At 44.5% G+C, this 22,695-nt stretch overlaps 1 protein-coding gene across 3 annotated transcripts in view; it reads left to right on the forward strand.

The window, feature by feature from the left end:
* Window positions 1-505: 505 nt before the first annotated feature.
* CD274 (CD274 molecule) overlaps window positions 506-22,695 on the forward strand; it is a 293,265-nt gene continuing 271,075 nt past the window's right edge. For all 3 annotated transcript variants that reach the window (XM_086961494.1, XM_086961495.1, XM_086961496.1), the window contains exon 1: window positions 506-665. The gene's annotated coding sequence lies outside the window, so the exon portion shown is untranslated. The remainder of the gene's footprint in view (window positions 666-22,695) is intronic.

Raw genomic sequence — 22,695 nt, forward strand, 5'->3', positions numbered from 1 at the left:
GTAATAGAGCCAATAGCTGAAGTGAGCTGATACATTGGTCCATGCTGTTTTAGGCAACAGCAAAATGTGAATAGCTCATATACAGACCAGTGCCTGAAAAGGGCTGACCCAAAGCCTCTCTACTTATGTTAATTTGATTGATTTCGGGGATCTGGCAGACAGCCAAAGCAACCAGGCTTACAGATATGAGGTTTTTCAGAAGCAAGAAAGATATAGCATTTCTTCCCAACACCTCTTGCAGTGTTAGTTCCGTGTTCCCCAATTGACTGTGTATACTGTAAATGCTTAAACATTACCGGAAGTTGTTTCGCTTTCTGAAATGATAGAAAAATTGGAGCTGACTCATAGAAATGTAACAGCTGAGCTGACACACAAAAGGGACAGCAGAGGGCGAAAAAAGCCTCAATATTCATGTGTTTTATGGCTGAACTTTTACTTGGGAGTTTTAGTGCGTCTTTCGGGCAGATCCCTCCTTCACCCCCCTCGAGCGTGAGAGCACGCGGATATGACGGACGGGGATTGCTTCCCTGACAGAATAAACACGGTCATGCGCCAGTTTGAAAACAAGCTTCAGGCAGCCCCAGCAGCAAACACCGCCTCCGTCCTGTCACTGTGTCTGGAGCAGCAGCTCTTCCCCCGGTGCAGACAGCGCCGCAGCGCAGCAGGTACGTTTAATGAGTGTGTGGGTTTATAAGAGCAATATTACGGAGCCTGTAATAAGGGTCTGTCCTTTCCTGTCTCTAATGTTCTTATTGCAGGTGGTTTATGACCTCACTAGTTGTCTTAAATAAGAACATGACATACCTATTGTACATTCATAGCTTCTTATAGTGCCTATTCTAGAGAAAGCTGGCAATGGGAAAGGCAGGTCACTGAGCAGAATTACACCTGTTCAGTTAAAAAATAATATAGATAATCAGCTTTTAATTCCCATTTTATTTCGGAAGTATTTTCCCCTCAAAATGTAGGATCATTATTTGACGGGAAACAGATTTCACATGTTAATTCATGGCAACCCCAGAGCCAGAAAGTGGTGCTTCCAGCCAGGGCACTTTTGTATTATAGAAGGGTTTGCAGATGCTTGTGCGACCCCTTCATTAATTCAGATTGTGGGTAGCATGATCTCAGTGAGGCATTCCCTTGTTTGCATCTAGGTGCAGTAGCTCCCAATCAGCTCCTGGAAAACTGTCACACAATCCCTGTTCACAAGCAACCTGGACTACAGGATCACCCTCTATTACAGGATCAACAAAAACTCACCAGAAGGCTACAGACCACTCAGAACTCCGCGGCGATCGCTCTCAACCTCCTATTTCGCTCTCTCAACACACCACACCTGAAGGAGCTCCACTGGCTCCGCATTCACAAACAAGAACAATTCAAGCTCCTGACTCACCCTTTCAAGGAACTTCATAACACTGGCCCAGCATACCTCAACAATCATATCTGCTTTCCCAAACCTTCCAAACACCTCCTTTCGTCCCTACTACTACTTGCACCAATCCTACAAATATGGAAAACGAGAGCCGGCGCTCGAGCTTCCTGCTACATCGCTCTTGTAGCGTGGAATGACCTGCCTCCACCCATAAGAGCCTCCTCCTCACTCTTTGAATTTCATACGAAGCTGAAGGCCTGGCTTTTTTCGAGTCGTCCCACTGGGCCCTAGGGGTGCCTATACTCACACCCAGGGCCGGCTTAAGGGCAGTGCAACCAGTGTTGCAGCGCTGACCTGGAGGGTGGACACTGACCTCAGGGGGGTGCTGTGTTTAGCAATAACTTACGATTTAAAAGCACCTGCTGCAGAGTTCCTCATGCATCCAGCTTTGAGGCAGCAATAAAAATGTCAAGATAACTGTCATTAATGTTCCTGCTAGAGAACGATCGAGGTTTGTCTACTGGCAGTTTTGACTCACCATAAAGTAGCGCAGAGTGTTAATATGCCTGCTGCAAAGAACAGATCTGTATTTTATGTGGATGGATGAGGGGGTTAGTAAAGCCAGCCTCTACCAGCGCTTTAAAACAAATGAAATATATAAAATAGACAAGCTGACGGAAGTATATCATATCCTCGGCCATTTTCACTTCTTGGACCATTCATTGCCCAATTAAATGTACAGATTTATCTCGCCCGGAAGAACACATGAAAACTACTATCAGCCTGGCTGCAAAAGGGACCATCCAGGCCCAACTGCTAGGCCACATCACCAATGCTGTCTACATGAGTTATGGAAAGGGGCTCAGGTATGACCACACAATGGTTGCCAGCTCACTGTGACATAGGAACTGAAACTGCATTTCCCCGACAAAGGCTAAAAAAGTTAAAATGCACGAGGAAGTGCTTAAATTCTCATTTGTAGGAGATGTAAGCAGTCGAGGCAGACATTTCTCTTTTTGGAAACAGCCAAGGCTGCTATGCATAAGGTTTGTACCAGTCCGTAAATAGCATAAACAAAGCTAAAAGCAATAGAACAAAATGCAAAAGTAGTAACAAATTACTTATAAATATGTGGAAATGACTTTTGTGTTTCTCAAAGCGAGACATTCTGTATGCTCTTGGGTGATCAACAAAGAAATCATTTGTAAGGCTAACTGGACATTAATGAGGATATGGGAAGGAGGGGGTAGTAGGCAGGATTTTGTATGATGTTCTGGAGTAGCCATGCAAAATGGTCCTCAACATTAGCATAGCTTCAAGAGGCGGCGTTTGGGGTGTGACATCCATCCAGATAAAAGCATTGTTGGCTTGGTAATTGGGTCTGGGGACCCTGAGTCGAGTCTGCTATGTTTTTGTCAATTTTTCTCCTTATGCGTGAAGAACTAAAGACAAAGAGTGAACTTTGAAGTAAACCAAGAGAGAGGGAGACAGAGATAAGACCACATCTGGAGGTTAAAATGTGAAACCAGTTAACATGAAATCAATATTGCTTCCCTGTTTAAATTGTGTGACTATAGGAAACCACTTTATTTCACAGAGAATCCTTTTTCTTTATGATCACATAAAAGAACACTTTTACATACTTGACTTTGGGATGTGCACTGCAAAACACCTCTTATGTTTGCTTTAATAGAATATAATGTTGTTCCATCTACAGTTAGAATCTAGGTCAAATTTAGGGTTTTGATGACTACGGACTTGCTTTTTACGTCACTAATGGCGTTGTTCAGGGCTAGCCATTTTTTATTTCTAAGGCCATGATTAAAAACGTGTCACTTTTAATAAATGTCTTTCTATGCAGTGATACAATCTGATATACTAAGCTGAAACGCTTTTGCATGTTAATGAAATTCACTTTTTTAACATTTTGAAGATGCTGTATCATATTTTTGTATTATGGTTCTGATTTATCAAACTTCCACACAATGCAAAGCAGCAAGACACTGTGAGAAAGGGAGATGTCAGGAATGCACATTTAACATTAACTGGCACATTCCTGCCCTCTCCTTGCTTTGTCACACAATGTGCTGCCTTGCACCAATGGAGGCACCCTTGCACCGTAGGGCACGGCTGCTTGCATTGTAGGCAGGATTGTTTTGTACAGGGAGGTAGGCAGGATTGTTTTTGTGTAGGGAGGGGCACCTTCCTGCACAGCAACAATCCTTTGAGGCCAGTTTTTCCCGAGAGATAACAGCCTTAATGATACAGACTAATTACAGATGAATTTGTGATTGGAGATATGCACTAAGAGGCCACATCTTATCTCTTGAACACTTTGCCCTAACAAATATATTTATCTTGGGAAATTCTCCTACTGCGATTTAACACGTGCTCGCTTTCTTCTACTACCTAGTTTTAATATCTGGCAGCCCTGACGAAGTCTATGATTTACACCAGGAATAGACGAAACACGTGTTGGCAAGTACCAAGTTTGGAAGATTGAAGAATAAATGAAAAATGAAAAGAAGATTGTCTATTCTGTTGTGATTTAATAAGGACATTTACTTGTATGGATTTAATCTCAGGATGTATCTGTTTTTTTGCTTAGAAGGTAGAGATTCTTTCCCTACTGGTTGGTTAATGGTGGATGACCATTACCTTTTCCTTAGACCTAACTGTTTTGGAGTGCTATTTACTATTGTTCAACCCTGCGCAATTTTACCCAGTCATCCGGTCACTATTATATTGTATTAATTATTTCTGCACCAGTCCTCAGCACCTTGACTGGGACTTACAAGAAAAGGCGATGCAACTGCTGTGGCAATGAACCTGCCAGAAAATTGTCTGCCCGGAATGCCACACCCCACACAAGGAAGGAATGCTTAACTACTTGCTAATTTGCCTTATTCTGAAATCTATTTTTCCCCAGGGAGCAGATACGCCTGTTTGATCAATATTCTGTAGGTTGTGATACCTGTGTGCTCTGCTTTATCCATTACACCCTCTTTGAAGTGCAATGGGAAGGGAAACACAGAGAGAAATAGTTTTTACAAACCAACTGAGACCTCTGCCATCTAAGGTTTTCGAAAGGCAATTAGATATGTGTCTTTTGCATACACAAAAAATATCTCAGGAATTTGTTATGCCTCCTTTTTGGGAAAATAGGTTACATTAGCTTAGGAGAAATGTAGGATTGATGCACTAAAGTTCTGCACATCACACATAGAGATATTTTTCCTTCGTAGTGTCAAGCAGGGGTTTCTGATGTAGCAGCACTTTTGGATGTGAAGTCTTTCCTGTATCCATCAGTCAAGAAGAAGTAGTCACGTAAAGTCTATTTTGTCTAACTCAACGTCTGGGCACCAGAGTGGTATTCTACCTAGTATTGGTCCTTTTTCTGCCTGCTGGTACCACTAGTTAATGGCGGGCAACAGTACCACCAGTACGCACTGCAAGGCTACAGGCCTCCTAGTCAGTATTTGAGAGCCATTGTAAAATTGACAATAAATTACAAAGCCAGAGCCCACCCAAGCTTCGGCTCAGGAATGTCTTTGTGCACCACTGTGTGGGGCGTCAGGTGGGATTCAGCTACTTCTCCTGTCACTCATTGACAGGATGCTTGCCTTTGACCATATTACATTTCTGCAAATACCACTTACAGTGGTGAAGTCATCCTCTGTGAGCTGAATGATTTTTCTGTGCATTAAGAATTAAGAGGTAGATTTACAAGCGCCTTGTACTGCCATGCGTCACTTTTTGTGACGCACTGGCAGCGCATTTTTCTGCCCCATATTTACAAGGATAGGAAAAGCCACCCTGCGTGGCTTTTCCTGGCTTTGTCGACCCCTTTACAGGCAGCACTTTCCGTGAAAGGGGCGTTCCATGGGTGTTGCTGTGGGTGTTCCCATGCAACACCCATGGAACCAGACCCATTTCCAGATTTACAAGAAAAAGTAAATCTGGAAATGCATCTGAATGCTACGCCTCCAAAGGGGAGGTGTAGTGAGCCGCAACGAGGAGAAATGTTTTCATGTCTCCTCGTTTTTTTCCTCTTTCTGTGCGTACTGCATTCTGCAGCACACATCGAAAGAGGAAACCCCCTCTGGTGATTGTTTATGTACAGGAAGGTGCCTCTTCCTGCACATTAACAATGATTGAAACTATGACGTTTTGCAAGTTCTATGTGTGCTAATGCAGCACACATAGAAGCTGTACAACTCCATTTCTGATTGTTTTTGTGCAGGAAGGGTTTGTAAACAATCTCCCCACAACACAGGCATCCTTGCACCATGGTGCAAGGGTGCCTGCGCCGCGCATGGCAGCAGTTTGTGTGCCAGCGCAGAAGAAGCACAGAGATGAACATATTGTTGTAAATATGTTGCCTCCCTGTGCTTCCAAACTAAGGCAGCGCGGCACAGCAAAATGACTTTCTGCACCGCGCTGCATTCGTTTCTTGTAAACCTGCCCCCCTAGTGTAAGTGCTCAAACGTCCCTTCTACAGCCTTTTCGGCAGCCAGATAAGCAGAGTTTGGACTCAATCCACAGTACCATCCAGCAGAAGCAAGCAGGGTTGGACTGCCTAGATGCCTAGGCTAAAAGGGACTGCATGTAGGATGTTTTTTGTTTTGGGGTCATGGTACCGTGACGGGAACAAAAAAACAATCTTCTTCAATTTTGCTTATTGCTCGATGCGCCAGTTGGAAGGACCTTAACCCCAATGTGAGGCATGGTATCATTATTAATCATTAATAAATTGAGTATGTTAAGTCATAATAACAACTCTTATTTGTGACCATTACGTGAACCATTGAAATCACTCCCTACAATTCTTTCCCTTTCAATCACCATTAATGCGGCAAAAAGTCCCATGTTCTCAGTGGTGAAAGTGGGCGGGGTCTGAAGGGCACGCAATGTCCATCTACAAATGGTTCAGCTGAATTGTAAGGCAGGGAGTCTCCTGTGCTGTGAAACAGAGGGCAGGGCAGACAGCTAAACAAACTTTCTTACCATGGTGCCTGCTTAAACTGAAAGAAATGTATAATGCACAATTGGTTTATCTCCACAAGTAAAGAGTGCTTGGAAGCTGGTATTGTTTTTAAGTAATAGAATCACTTGAAGCTTCATGATGATGCAGATTTATTATTTGTGAATGTTTACGCTGGGTCTGGTGGCTCAGTGAACTAATGTGTTTGACCTCAAGGTCACAGGTTCAAATCCTGATAGATCCACTCAGCTTTCATCCATCTGAGGTCGATAAAATGAATACCATTGAGTTGTGTAACAATAAGCATCTGATATTCAGCATTAAGATACCTATGGGTGAATGTGTGCTTTACAAATAAATAATAATAATAAATATTAAGTCATTTATAAAGCACCTGGCTACACCAACCGGTGTGTCCCCGCGCAGCAACTACATGCGAAGTCAGACGGGGCAGCAAGGCTATGTCTAGTAAAGCCAGGTTTTCAGGCCTCTAGGGATGACATTTTCAGATTTTTCTGCTCGCCACGAAGGTGGAAGTGTGTTCCAATTTTTGGCTGCCTAATGAGCGCACACCCAATGAAGATGAAATGTATTGCAAGGGCATTACCAGCTGAGTTGGGAAGGTAGAGCTTTTAAAGGACAGTTATATAAAAATTACACTATGAACAGTCAGGGTATTACTAAAATCTATATTTTGGAAGCACTTTTTTATCTTAAACTGTTTTGTGTATTTTGTAGCAGCCTTTTAAAATAATGCCTTACGTGTTCCCAGTGCTTTCTGTCACAGACTGTCGCTATTCCCTGCTGCAACAACCAAGATTCAATTCTGTGGCTCTCTGGTAACACACACAGACCTCTCTGCAGGGCAATAACTAATAGAGTTTTCATACTGTACGATAGAGCATTTCCCACTGCTTAACTTAACATGTATTTCTTTTTTATTTAATACCCCTGTTTTATATGTAGCTACCTGAAGGTGAAAGACTGAAAACAGTTACTGAATGTTTTGTTTTTTCCCCATGCCTTTGACCACGCCCCATGCTCACTCACCTCGCCCCTTTGCGCACAGCATCACAGTCCATAATAATTTGTTTAATGCACTTGGACCACTGCATATATCTACTTAACCGTACAGATCTGTAGCGAATTCAAACATGGCAATAGTCCCAACTATATAATACGATCACTGTTTTCACTTTAATTATTATGTTATTAAAGTGTCAGGAATCTGTCAGGTATTCGAAGCCCTTTCCAGGGGCGGCTCTAGGCTCATGGCAGCCCTGGGCAGGGAGCGTAGGTAGGGGGCCCCGGAAGAGGGGGTCCGGGCGGGGCAGAGCGCGGAGGCCAGTGAAGAGGGGGGGGGTCAGGGTGTTTGGAAGTGTAACAGAGTAGGAGGCCGCCAAATCCCTGCCAGGGGCCGCCACGCTTATATGTATCAATCCTCAGAGGATTATTATATTAAGGATATATATTGGAGTGGTGGCCCCTGGGGTTTGGTGGCCCTCTGCAGGTGCACAGCTTGCACATGCCTAAGGCCGCCCCTGCCCTTTCCAAGAAACTCTGTGAATTCTGAGAGGACAGTACACTGACTTCAGCACCGTATGAGGTCTAGATTTGCTCAAGCGGTGTTACAAAACACTCTCTGTAAATTAAAAACACAACACTCTTCTCTAGATTGCATTGGCCTTGTGTTAAGACATCTATAAGAAGAGAGTAGGATCTGTACATGTGATGACACAGTTAAGAAATGCCAAACCATCTGCAATTGAAATTGAAGATGAATAGAGTTTCGATTACAAAGCACATGAAATACTTGTAATATGGGTGCAAAACGAGTACTTGGTTGGAATGGCACACAGGTGTTTTAGTACTTAGTCAGAGCCATCACAGTTAGTATGGCTTGGTTATGGGCCTAAATATCGACTACAAAAATATCAACCTAGGAAAATGTTCAGGTCAAAATATTGACAGCAAAATTCCTGAACCCTATGCTTATAACTAAAATAACAAAAATACTAATTTCAAAATAACATTCTACAAAAAATATTTAAAGTTAATAACCAATAATTATATAATTTGCTAGATAGCTCATTTAAAAAAGCTAAAGTGGCCCTGTAATATCTAATGTTGGCAAGCTTAAAAAAGGGTAGAATAAACAATTTCCTTAATGAATGATACCTAACAATTACAAACGAACATAAAGTGCAGTGTGTATTGCATGGAGCGACCGTTACATGGGCATGGAGGTACCCTGCATGTGACGGGTCTCTGGGAAATGTGCAATATTCACTTATAACCTCACCATAAACCCTATCCCAGTTTCAGAGTGACAAATAAAGGAGTTGGTGGATTTTGGGCCAGCTAGTAACTACTTGATGAAGTTATTTTTGTACTTCTCCAACCCTTTCTGATCACTGTAACTCCAGACACCTGCCCTGTAGTTGACATTTGTTTAGTATTTTGCTTTGTATATGGTGGTCAGCTCTTTAATGGGCTTGTTTTCTGTTCTGGTGGAAAAACTAAAGACCATCTCCATGGTTTTGTATAAGCGGCAGCCCTCCTCGCCTCTGGAGTAAACATATTTCCGCATGTTACACTGAGACGGATACTGCTGCTCACGGCTCTTTCAGGACGACAGTGTGTTCTGAAATTTTGTTCCCTGAAGTTACGGTTTTAGATCATATATTGCACAAAAAAGCTAGTATTAGATGAACACATCTGAGAGATCTGCCTGACACCACAGGATTGTGTGAGGTTATCTTTTGGATTCAATCCTGAAAACATATCTGGATATCTGACTGGTGACAGATTAATTCCATGTCTACGGAGGAACCATATTGGCCAAACAGGAATAAAGTTTTGATTGATGGCTATATTGCCTACTACCCATGTTGAAGAATACCGTATTTACTGCATCTTAGTGGTATATTTACTCTTGCCCTGATGAAGCCTTTTAAGGGGAAACGCGTTGGCTGTGCTCCTTTGAAAAATCATAATAAAGTCAGGAATGCACATTTAACATTAACTGGCACATTCCTGCCCTCTCCTTGCTTTGTCACACAATGTGCTGCCTTGCACCAATGGAGGCACCCTTGCACCGTAGGGCACGGCTGCTTGCATTGTAGGCAGGATTGTTTTGTACAGGGAGGTAGGCAGGATTGTTTTTGTGTAGGGAGGGGCACCTTCCTGCACAGCAACAATCCTTTGAGGCCAGTTTTTCCCGAGAGATAACAGCCTTAATGATACAGACTAATTACAGATGAATTTGTGATTGGAGATATGCACTAAGAGGCCACATCTTATCTCTTGAACACTTTGCCCTAACAAATATATTTATCTTGGGAAATTCTCCTACTGCGATTTAACACGTGCTCGCTTTCTTCTACTACCTAGTTTTAATATCTGGCAGCCCTGACGAAGTCTATGATTTACACCAGGAATAGACGAAACACGTGTTGGCAAGTACCAAGTTTGGAAGATTGAAGAATAAATGAAAAATGAAAAGAAGATTGTCTATTCTGTTGTGATTTAATAAGGACATTTACTTGTATGGATTTAATCTCAGGATGTATCTGTTTTTTTGCTTAGAAGGTAGAGATTCTTTCCCTACTGGTTGGTTAATGGTGGATGACCATTACCTTTTCCTTAGACCTAACTGTTTTGGAGTGCTATTTACTATTGTTCAACCCTGCGCAATTTTACCCAGTCATCCGGTCACTATTATATTGTATTAATTATTTCTGCACCAGTCCTCAGCACCTTGACTGGGACTTACAAGAAAAGGCGATGCAACTGCTGTGGCAATGAACCTGCCAGAAAATTGTCTGCCCGGAATGCCACACCCCACACAAGGAAGGAATGCTTAACTACTTGCTAATTTGCCTTATTCTGAAATCTATTTTTCCCCAGGGAGCAGATACGCCTGTTTGATCAATATTCTGTAGGTTGTGATACCTGTGTGCTCTGCTTTATCCATTACACCCTCTTTGAAGTGCAATGGGAAGGGAAACACAGAGAGAAATAGTTTTTACAAACCAACTGAGACCTCTGCCATCTAAGGTTTTCGAAAGGCAATTAGATATGTGTCTTTTGCATACACAAAAAATATCTCAGGAATTTGTTATGCCTCCTTTTTGGGAAAATAGGTTACATTAGCTTAGGAGAAATGTAGGATTGATGCACTAAAGTTCTGCACATCACACATAGAGATATTTTTCCTTCGTAGTGTCAAGCAGGGGTTTCTGATGTAGCAGCACTTTTGGATGTGAAGTCTTTCCTGTATCCATCAGTCAAGAAGAAGTAGTCACGTAAAGTCTATTTTGTCTAACTCAACGTCTGGGCACCAGAGTGGTATTCTACCTAGTATTGGTCCTTTTTCTGCCTGCTGGTACCACTAGTTAATGGCGGGCAACAGTACCACCAGTACGCACTGCAAGGCTACAGGCCTCCTAGTCAGTATTTGAGAGCCATTGTAAAATTGACAATAAATTACAAAGCCAGAGCCCACCCAAGCTTCGGCTCAGGAATGTCTTTGTGCACCACTGTGTGGGGCGTCAGGTGGGATTCAGCTACTTCTCCTGTCACTCATTGACAGGATGCTTGCCTTTGACCATATTACATTTCTGCAAATACCACTTACAGTGGTGAAGTCATCCTCTGTGAGCTGAATGATTTTTCTGTGCATTAAGAATTAAGAGGTAGATTTACAAGCGCCTTGTACTGCCATGCGTCACTTTTTGTGACGCACTGGCAGCGCATTTTTCTGCCCCATATTTACAAGGATAGGAAAAGCCACCCTGCGTGGCTTTTCCTGGCTTTGTCGACCCCTTTACAGGCAGCACTTTCCGTGAAAGGGGCGTTCCATGGGTGTTGCTGTGGGTGTTCCCATGCAACACCCATGGAACCAGACCCATTTCCAGATTTACAAGAAAAAGTAAATCTGGAAATGCATCTGAATGCTACGCCTCCAAAGGGGAGGTGTAGTGAGCCGCAACGAGGAGAAATGTTTTCATGTCTCCTCGTTTTTTTCCTCTTTCTGTGCGTACTGCATTCTGCAGCACACATCGAAAGAGGAAACCCCCTCTGGTGATTGTTTATGTACAGGAAGGTGCCTCTTCCTGCACATTAACAATGATTGAAACTATGACGTTTTGCAAGTTCTATGTGTGCTAATGCAGCACACATAGAAGCTGTACAACTCCATTTCTGATTGTTTTTGTGCAGGAAGGGTTTGTAAACAATCTCCCCACAACACAGGCATCCTTGCACCATGGTGCAAGGGTGCCTGCGCCGCGCATGGCAGCAGTTTGTGTGCCAGCGCAGAAGAAGCACAGAGATGAACATATTGTTGTAAATATGTTGCCTCCCTGTGCTTCCAAACTAAGGCAGCGCGGCACAGCAAAATGACTTTCTGCACCGCGCTGCATTCGTTTCTTGTAAACCTGCCCCCCTAGTGTAAGTGCTCAAACGTCCCTTCTACAGCCTTTTCGGCAGCCAGATAAGCAGAGTTTGGACTCAATCCACAGTACCATCCAGCAGAAGCAAGCAGGGTTGGACTGCCTAGATGCCTAGGCTAAAAGGGACTGCATGTAGGATGTTTTTTGTTTTGGGGTCATGGTACCGTGACGGGAACAAAAAAACAATCTTCTTCAATTTTGCTTATTGCTCGATGCGCCAGTTGGAAGGACCTTAACCCCAATGTGAGGCATGGTATCATTATTAATCATTAATAAATTGAGTATGTTAAGTCATAATAACAACTCTTATTTGTGACCATTACGTGAACCATTGAAATCACTCCCTACAATTCTTTGCTTGGCTGTGCTCCTTTGAAAAATCATAATAAAGCAAGAGAACTATTGCTACCATGAAGATCTACAAGTATTGATCTAATGACATATATCTTCTGTGGAATGTATTTTACGTAAAGCATTTTGTTGCCTCTCAAATATCTTTTGTATGAGAAAAGCCCTCCTCACCTTCAATGGACCCCAAGTAAGTTTTTCGTCAAATGGTGTCCCAAGATAAGGGAACGTTGGGACAGTTCTCACACTATTGTTGTTTACCTTGAAGGCAATGTTTCCTTCTTGCAGGATCCAAAGTCCATGACGTGAGTTTTGGTCTGATTAACGACAAGATGCAGACTAGTCCTAAAGGAGCAATATTGGTCAAGCAATTGTAAAACGATTGCTGTCATAGGTATCAACACTGTTTCGTCAGCATAAATCAATGCAGGGATTCTAAGATTACCTATTCACAGACAGTCAGCATTAAGATGCAGCAGTTGTTCTTCAAGGCCATTTACATACAGAGAAAAGAGGGAGGGGGACAGGACACAACCTTGAGATACGCCGCTGGCAATTCTAAAGGGTTCGGATGTCTTTCCCCCGGGCCATACCTGACTGTCACATTGATATGGAGTTCTCTCAAGAATGAAACAATATTCGGCTCAAACCCAAGATCCAGCATAATGGTCCAGAGCATGGTTCTGTTTACATAATAAAAGACTGAGTTTAGCTCCATGAACGCAAGGCACAGCGTGCCCTTCGTAGCCACTGTATATTTACTCATCAGCAGGTATAAATTGAAGCATTGCTCAAGCGTCCCTGGGCCAGGGCGAAAGCCAAATTGGAGATTTGATAGATCATTGTGCTCATTAGCCCACGTTTGCCGGCACTCTAGCAGGATTCTGCCCATTATCTTGGCCATGGAGTTAATCAGTGATATTGGGTGACAGCACTGTGGGTTATCCTTAGAGCCTTTTTTAAAGATAGGGATGATGATCGCATGGGACCAGGCCTTTGGAGGGCCTGTTGCTGAAATAGTCTTGAAGACATTAGTCAAGAGGGGTGCCCACAATGGTAGATTAGCCTTATAAAGGTCGACCGGTATGCTGCCTGGCCCAGGAGCAGTACCCACTGGGCATCGATCTAATGCTTCTACTACCTCGCTCATTTCCAGCCCAAAAGATAGCATGACTACTGGAAGAGAGATAGAAGCAAAATGCTCAGAATGACATTAAATTATTGAGAGGTTGAAGCCTCCATGCAGATAGGGTCTGAATAGAGATGAGTAAAATGAGCAGCCTATTTTTACGGGGGGGGAATCACTGTGTCAAGACCTGGTTCCTAAATTTTCTCAAAGTATCTGCGATTCACCACCATCCAAAATGCTTTGCTTACCTTTTGGGTCGCTAGCCTGCACTAGGGAATTATAAGCTTCCTCACTTATTGTTTTCTTCCGAGCCCTTGGAGCCTTCATGTACATGGCCCTACAGCTGCAGATAGACTCTGGATTCCTAGGGACTTCTTTAAGCACTGTGTAGTAAAGAGCCACTACACAATAAAGGTTCCAAAGTCCGATTTTATTTTAGTCATTAGTATACAGGTGCTCCCTGCTTGGCGGCTACTCTCACTCCTAACATTCTGACTCGCGCTCCCGGAGGAAGAGCGGACCATACCAAGAGGGGAGGAAAGGGAGGGGTGGGTAAAGGGGAAGACACTACTGGTAAGGTTACAACACACCTTCCCCCTTACAGAGAACGAAGGACAAAGGACTACAGATCCCTGGACAGGGGTGAGAGGAAGCAGTAGGAGGGAGAGTGGAGGGAAAGAGTGGTGAGACTAGGGGAGGCGGGGAAACAGAAATGGAGAGGGAAGAGCGAGATGTAGGGAGACAGAAAGGGGAACAGCACAAGAGAAGGAAACAGGGAAGAGGGCAAGACGAAAAGGAGAGGAAAGAGCACCGCACCCAGATGATGTGAAAGTGGGGGGAAGGGGCCCCCCTAGGGTCACAGAGAACGAACAACAATAGAGGGAGGGGAGGTACCCCCAACCCACAGCCCGCGAAGGCTGTCCCAACGGGATAGAACTATATCAAGGGCAACTATGAAGGAAAACAATAACCAAAGGTTAGCCTCAATAAGGAGCTAACAGGGTGCGAACAGGGCCAGAGGGTGAATATGTTCCACTAGGTCCCACCCTATATACTGGCTTATCTCGCACAGGGATGAGCAACTTGGTATCACAATCGATGTGGCAGAAACTTCCCATCCCTAGAACACGTCCTCTGCCACCTCACCATACTCTTCTTAAAGTCTCATTGATGAACCTCATGACCTTGGTTAAACACAGATATGAGAACCACATCCCTCTTTCACCTTGGGCTCTCCTTAGGGTGAGCAAGCCCAAGAGCCTCTTTGGCCATAGAGTTGCCATAGTCTTTCCATCCCCCTCTGGAGTGATGATCCTGGAGGTAACGCTCATATTTTATTATTTAGGCAGTAACTTGGGCCAAGGCACTGCCCGGCAACTCCTTCTGGCACACTATGTCTCTCTTACAACGTCATCCACTGTGACTGGTCTAGGCCATCTTTTACCCTTCCTCCCTTGGCTCTTACCAGAATCCAAGCCTTTATCGAATTCCTTTTCAAACAGCTCCCGATCATCAACATGAGCCTCTTCTGCCCTAAGTCCGTCCTCCTGTTTCATCAGGCGTCTACCATAGGAGAACTCAGTAGTGTTTTCTGGGTCACGAAACTTATGCTTACTCCTATAATCATAAAGTGAACCCTTTTGCCCTGACTGGGCCATTAGTGGGAATTCTTTTAGTATTTTCTGCATTTCCTTACTCTCACTCTCCCACTTTCCACTATAGGGCCTTTGAATGTATTTACCTTTATTCTCACTCTTTGGTTCAAACGAACTTGAGTCCACTTCTCTTTCCTGTTCACAATTGACCACACACTCCTCCCTCGTTTTAGTCTTGAACTCAGACGATGTGGTACTTTGCCACATCTCTTTGCGATTGAATTGGTTACTCTTACGTTTTATCCTTTTCCGCTCATTTGCTGTAGCAATTATGCGTTCTCCCTTCCTTTCGAATTCTCCTTCTTCTCCAACTATACCTTCACTGCCTTTTCTCTCGTGTTTCTTACGTATTTCTCTATCATCCACCAAACATTGGTAAGATTCTTGTTTTTCTTTAAGTTTGTCCTTAGCTGTTTTTTTTCTACGTTCTTTAATACTTGCAGCACCTTCAAAAGCTGCTGAAACTTTGGAAGGCGGCGTGAGTACCTTCAATGCACCACCCTTTGTTACATGCATGCTTTGTTTCTGTGCCTGCTCACTCCTTTGTTCTTTTCTTCTTCCATTCCGTGATATTCTCAACTTCTTTTGATCCTTCCACCCTAGCATGGTGGGTCCACTTTCTGTTATATATATGGTACTCCTAGTTTTATTTCCCTTGTGCATTAAATCCATGACTTTGTATCCTAATACGTTGATGTCCTCCCCTGTATGCGTTTTCAGGGATATGTTTGCCTCTTTCAATTCGTTTCCATATTTTTTAACTAATTTTCTATTCCACTCACTCTTGCTTACCAAACTATAACGTGATCCTGAATCTAAGATCATATCTGTCTTCACTCCGCCCATGCAGATTGTACACACTGGGTTTATTTTACTTGGATTAACTTCCTCTTTGCTATCCATTCTTTCCTTGAACACTTCATCCCTTTGTACTTTTACCAACGAGGCTTGTGCATAATATTCATCCAACACACTCAAGATGTCCTCATAAATGTTTCTGACTGTTCCACTCATGAATACCTTTTCCATTTCATGGTACTTTTTCCGTCCCCCAGTTCCTAAACTGTGAAGTAATATTTCAGCCTTTTCCTTGGGTACAATGGATACTACCTCTTCCTCCAAAACTGATATATATTTCTCAAAATATACTCTCCATTCACTCCATTCTGCACCGTTTTGCTTATCCCCCTCCATAAACGGCACTGGTGGCGGAAAATTATATTTCTGGCCCCACTCCATGTTGAACGCGCTGTTATATCTGGGAATACCCGTGAAGATGTAATGTTCACCTCCCCCCTAAAGATGGCGGTACGAGTGCGCCTCGTAGGACTCTCTTTCGCCCCAACTGGTTAAAACGAAATTTTAAATTTGTTAAATTTGCACCTTCAAGCATGCGTGTGTAGTGAGTTCCTTCTACTTGAATGTTCCAAATCACCCAGAACCAGGAACGTAGTCTTCCCAGACCGGCGATATTTCCACTTTCCGTCACGTTGATTTTCCTCAGAGGCTAATTCTCTCCACACACGAACTAATGTTCTTATTGGTACCCCCTTATCATTTTTAGTACCACCACACGTCTTTTAATTGTTACAGTCCTTATCCCTTCTATTTTTTCCTCCGATCCGGGATTGCAACGAGCGTGCGTTGAAAAGAATGGCCCACAGGGTGGCAGTGCAGTATGGCGCCTGTTCAACTTTCGAGCTGTAGGGGACGACAATAGCGCCTGTCAAACTTCAAAATTTTACTCTGCTGTGTAGGAGAACAGCAAACCTAAAACCACTCTCAACTTCTCCTTACGATCAATTTCTTGGGTGAGCACCTCTTGAATTCAGAGAAAAGTCACAGTACTACCGATTGGGGAATTCTTTTATCCAATATTTCACACACGAGTACGCAGTAAATGACTAGAATAACTATGTAATCTTCTATTTCAAAAAAAGTTCGTACATAACTCACTCAGATTTCACCTTTATAACTTTTCTTTTCTTATTTCATATTTTCCTCTTGTGAAAGACAAACATCTCACAATGTTGTACCTCAATTTCTTCAGGGGTGAGTTATACAGCCGTCAGGTTCTCTACTTGGGACGGATACTGTCTGAGAGTGCCTCTCGGTGAAGCGCCGAACGCTCCGTCTCCTCAGCGCAGCTCACAGCAGGGGCCGTGTGACAACCCCTTTTTCTCCGTTGATTCCCCCGCCGTTTCTTCTCACGGAATCTTAGCTAGCCCTCCGTGCACACACGGCTGGAAACTGCCACAGCATATCGCCTCTCACCTCATTTCTGTGCCTTCTCCCGCGAAGACGAACCTCCTTGCCAAGGGTTCGGTTCACACACAGGATACCCCGCCACCTACACCAGCTTAGACTCCGCCTGCGGCCCCCTCCTGGATGTTTACAGATGTTGCTTCCTCCTCAGGGACTCTGCCCTGCTTCGTGCTGCATGGGGGTGATGCGATGCCAGGGAGGATGGCGGCGATGCTGTCAGACAGGGGTTTCTCACCTCAGGTAAGGACTTTTGCGCATTCCAGGGCTCAATATTCTTCTTTGCCACCAAGGCTCATATTATCAACTTCAAGACGCGGCGAGAACGATTAATAAGACATTTTGTTCTCAGCTCCGCTCAGCTCTCCTCAACTGTTATCACTTCATTTCTTTTTCTTTTCCAAGCTCGCGGTGAGAACGATTTTAAAGTAATTTCGTTCCCCCTCCGCTCAGCTCTCTTCATAGGCTTCAGCTGCTCAATTCACGGACTTTCGCCTCTTTCGAAACTCATCAACTCGGGTCTTATTCCTTTTTTTTTCAATCTCAATCACGCCAGAACGCCCGAAGTAGGTCATCTCTTCATAAACTTCTGCTGCTCAATTCACGGACTTTCGCCTACTTCAAAACTCATCAACTCGGGTCTTATTACTTTTTTCAAACTCAATCTCACAAGAACGCCCGAGGTAGGTCATCACTTCATTTCATCATAACTTCTTTTTTCCTTGTCCAAGCACAAATAATTCCAGGGGAGAGCACCCCACTGACCTCGGATCAGCTCCGTACTTCGTCGCTCCCAGGGGACACTGGTTACCAGATCCACCGACGCCAGTCAGACCTCAAACAAGGAGGGAACGTTCCTCTTCTCCACACGGCACCAGCTCACCTTCACCGAGGCTTCACACCCGACTTCCTTTTTCGTTCGGAATCGAGAATCTCATGTCCCCCAAGGGAACACCTCGATGAGTACAGCCTGGAATGCCGGTATGTCTGCTGTCCAGTGATCATCAAACTCATCTGGTGAGTCCTTCTTTTCAATTCAAAACTCCGCACAAGCATCAAATTTGTCCAGGGGGGAAAACACCAAACTGACCCTGGCTCAGCTCCTCGTCCTCGTCGCCAGAAATGTAGTAAAGAGCCACTACACAATAAAGGTTCCAAAGTCCGATTTTATTTTAGTCATTGGTATACAGGTGCTCCCTGCTTGGCGGCTACTCTCACTCCTAACATTCTGACTCGCGCTCCCAGAGGAAGAGCGGACCATACCAAGAGGGGAGGAAAGGGAGGGGAGGGTAAAGGGGAAGACACTACTGGTAAGGTTACAACACACTGCTAACACTTCATTATGAGCCTTGATGCAGTTGACGTCAAAGCAGTTAGGTTGCTTCCCGATGTTGGGTGTATTTGGGAGTGTGAGCATGTTGCTTGCCATGTCACAGTTTTTGTTGAACCCAGTTAGTAGCTCAAACACTTCCCTGGGATTGTCATTATCACCCAGGCATGTCAAAAAGCTGGGGAGTGTTAAACCCAAAAGGGCAGCCTTGAAATGATCATTGTTCACCTTTGTCCAGCTCATAACCACCCCTTTGTTCTTAGACTAGAGAAGTGGTAAAGGATTAACCTCTGGCTGCCTCTTCTTGTCAAAGAGGGAGCCGCTAATTGATGTAGCCAGAAGGCTGTGGTCACTCAAGAGAGATTCTGCCAGTGTATAATCTGCTACCCAGTCTCTTAGATACCTTGAAAGTATAATGAAGTCAATTAAGCAGTGGCTTCATCTTCCAATGAAAGTGTTGGAAATTACTGTGTTGACACACAGGTAATCGATGGTAAAAACTAGGTTACATTTCATGAGTACCAGGATAAGTTCATCGCCAAACGAGCTGTGGCAAAAGTAGGAATTGGGATCCCCTGCATCATCCGCCGACCCACAAGACTCAGTCAAGGATAATTGGCCATGCTTCATGTTGAAATCCCCCACAAACACTATCACATACCTGCCTCTTATGTTGCTAACACAGCTATCAATGTCCTCACACAAAAATCTCACTACTTCAACATTGCTAGGGACAAAGAAGTTCTTATAGATGTTTATCAGCAACATTTGCTTGGTTAGACACTGTAGCAGAATAAGTTGGTAATATGCAGAGCAAAGGCTCAACCATGTGACGAGACGGTAATGCAAGTGAAATAAAAGTAATGAGACCTCCCTTCGCCCTGCCCATGGAGCCTGGGATTGAGGGGGTGAAATAATTGACAAAGCCAACAACAGACACAGTATCAGTTAGCCAAGTCTCCTGGAGTACAGCATAACATTCGCTGAATTTACGCCAATCTGGATTTTCCAGCTTGCTGGCCAGGCCAGCCACATTCCATAATGCTATCATTAACCACTTATCAGTGTTATTACCCAGGCCTTTGTCCAAGGTATTGTCGTCATCAGGGCAGGAGAGGATTACTTGACCAATTCCTGTCAATGCTATCTCAAGTCCAGCGTTCAAGCCGATTTGACCGGAGGTGAAAGCTTTGTCAGAGAGTCAATCTAGCTGGTCCAGCTGAGAGATAAGCAAGAATCTGTTTGAGACAATAGTTGTGTAGTGATGGTTCATGTGGACAGGCGGCGTGCTGCCCATTGCACTGTAAAATAAGCCTAGCAGAAGTGCTTCTACTGTTGAGGAAATAGATTCAGAGAGGCTGAGTCTGGAAAAATACCTTTGGTTACCATTCTGCCCTTGAAAGTTGATAACACTACAGTCATTTTTATCAGGCTTCCTTGTGTTTCCCACCCAGGCAACTCTCCAGACATGGTTGATATGGCTATGTAGTAGCGTGGTGCTCAATAGCCTTCCATTGACCCAGTGCACCACCTTGATCCTCCCTTGAGTCGTGCCTCGGGGGATGCACGACCCCTCTTAAAATCAGGTCAAAAGAGGTAGCTTGAGGAGGTTGTTGTAGTGTGGAGGGTTTTGGGAATGAAGGCTCTTGGGAATAATCAGCACTATTACTTGTTGAGCCGAGAGGCTCTTTAGCTTGCACGGGAACTCCTTCCTCCCTAGCTAACCTGGCCAGTGAGCTAGGCCTTTGCTCTACGACATCACGCACTGCCGTTCTATGATGGTCGACTTGCCCAGATGACATGTGGCCAGTCTAGCGATCGCTTTTAGTGGGAGGATGGTGTTAAGATCGGAGGAGAGCCCCCAGAGCCAGAAAAAGGTAGCCCTGCAGAACGATACTCCCCAACAGCCGAGCTCAGATGTTTCAGTACTTCCTCAATTTGCTCAAGGCGGGCTAAAGTCCACCTTAAGGCATCTAAAAAACAGACATTAAGAACTACCCCGCAGTTCTCTTTAACTAGAACAGATGTTTTCTCCCTTGGTTTATTATAAAAAGAGAAAACGGGGGGGGGGCACTTATAGGTCCAGCATACGAGCCAAAGGGGGTCAAGCAAGCAGAAATGAGATGCAATTACTGCAGGGGAAGGGAGGAATGTAAATGTGGCGTATTTGTATAGCTCGAACAGTGACCCGGAGGCATCCCGGCGCTTGTACTCCTACCACAAGGGAACCCCTCCTGGCTTTTCCTTGTGGGGTGTCCACTCCTGGGCATCCCATGGTGAATCCAGACATCCCTTGTGTATCAGGGGGCCTTTGTGGAGACTAAGCAAGCTATTGCCCAGAGATGCAGCGTGGGACCCATGCTTAGAATCGGCACTGAGGCGAGAATATCCGGTCAGAGGAATTTAAGCCCGAAACCCGCCGAGGCGGGAATCGAATCCTGGTCCCTGGCCAGCGTTCTGCATCAAGGTCTGCCGCTCTAAGCATTGAGCCACACTTCTCCAGGAAGAAGAGGCTAGGTCGGTCTGACACCCTAATCCTTGAGTGGAGAGAGGGTGACATTCCCTAGACTGGAGGGAGGGAAACCAAACACTGAAGGGGGAAAAGAGGAGACTGACTTCCCCTAAGAAATTTGATTAGGTACTTTCTGATACTGCTGGTTATTCTTCTTGATACTGAAATTAGGTGGATGGCAGCGGTGAGGGGTGGGACTGCATCTTCTTGTTAGGGTGTGATGGGTTCTCGGAAGGTGAGCAGCCCTTTGGCTTTCTGCTGATCACTATCACGTGTAGTTTTTACTAGTCAGGTGTTGACTGCTCACAGCTCTTTCTGCCTTCAAATGTGTGAGTTCCATCCTGGAGAATATCCTGCTATGTAGAGCATCATCCAAGACAAAGGCTGAGGCTGGGTGACAGCTTGGGAAGGATACAAATGCAAAAGGGAACAGAACCAAATCAGTCCGAAAAGATAGGCAGAGCAGAGAATCCACTTTCTAGAAAAAAAGGGGAGCTGCTGGTTGTTAGAAATAGGGGTCCCTAGTTGGCAATGGTTTGCACCTTTGTCCAAGTAGGGACCCTTGCTTCTAGTCGGGATAAGGGAGATATGCCCTTAGACAACTCCTGCTTACTCCAATTATTTATTTATTTATTTATTTATTTATTTATTTATTTATGTGTTTTGTACAGCGCCTGAATCCCCCCCTGAGGGGTATCTCTGCGCTTTGGACTGTGCTGCTCAGCGGGCTGACGAGTAATGTTAAAATAGAGTGGTCTTAAGACGTTTTCTGAAGCGCAAATAGTCAGGGCATTGTCTCAGGTGTATGGGAAGCTGATTCCAGTAGAGGGGAGCGAGGTAAGAAAAGGATTTCCCACCTTGTCTTGTTTTACTGACCCTGGAGACTAAAAGAAATGATTTGCTTCCTGACCTAAGGGTCCTAGTAGGAGCACAATGCTTGAGTTTCCTCGAGATGTGAAGAGGGCCGTTGTTATGCAAGACGATACAGCAGATTTTTAATTACCCATTGGTAGCTTGGCACACGCAGACAGGATTATCTCAGAGGCAGTGTGTAAAGCATTTGCGCACACAAATGGATACCACTCCAGTTTAGAAAAATATGTAATCTTTATCTAAACCAACCTTTATCTAAACCAACCAAGATCAAAGTGACAAAAATCCACGATACATATACCAAGATATCCTCAGAAATAGATTATTCACACAAATAAAGCTTGTAGGAACAAATAACTCCACCTGGAGCTATTACGACATCGTGACAGATGAAAATCCAAAGTACGGCGCCAACCGTGACGTGCGCAGCATCGGGCGCCGAGTCACACAAACCCTCAAAGAGCAGCACATTGGCAAACGATGAAAGCAAAGACAGTGCATGGCATCGGGGAGGTGATGCTTCATTGGCGCCGGGTGGCGTTGGCTACTTATGACCACAGGGTAGGTGATGCGTCGGTTTCATTCGACCCCAAGGGATGTGAGGCCTTGGTTCCTTACTGCAATGCAGGGGAGGTTAGGCGTTGGTTCCTTACTGTTGTCGGGGAGGTTAGGCATTGGTTCCTTACTGTTGTCGTGGAGGTGATGTTGCAATGGCAATGAGGCATTGGTTCCTTATGATGGTGCGGTGTTGATGGATTCAGGAAGTCACCC

The sequence above is a fragment of the Lissotriton vulgaris genome, chromosome 3_1 (genome assembly GCF_964263255.1).
Source record: "Lissotriton vulgaris chromosome 3_1, aLisVul1.2, whole genome shotgun sequence".
Taxonomy (NCBI): domain Eukaryota; kingdom Metazoa; phylum Chordata; class Amphibia; order Caudata; family Salamandridae; genus Lissotriton; species Lissotriton vulgaris.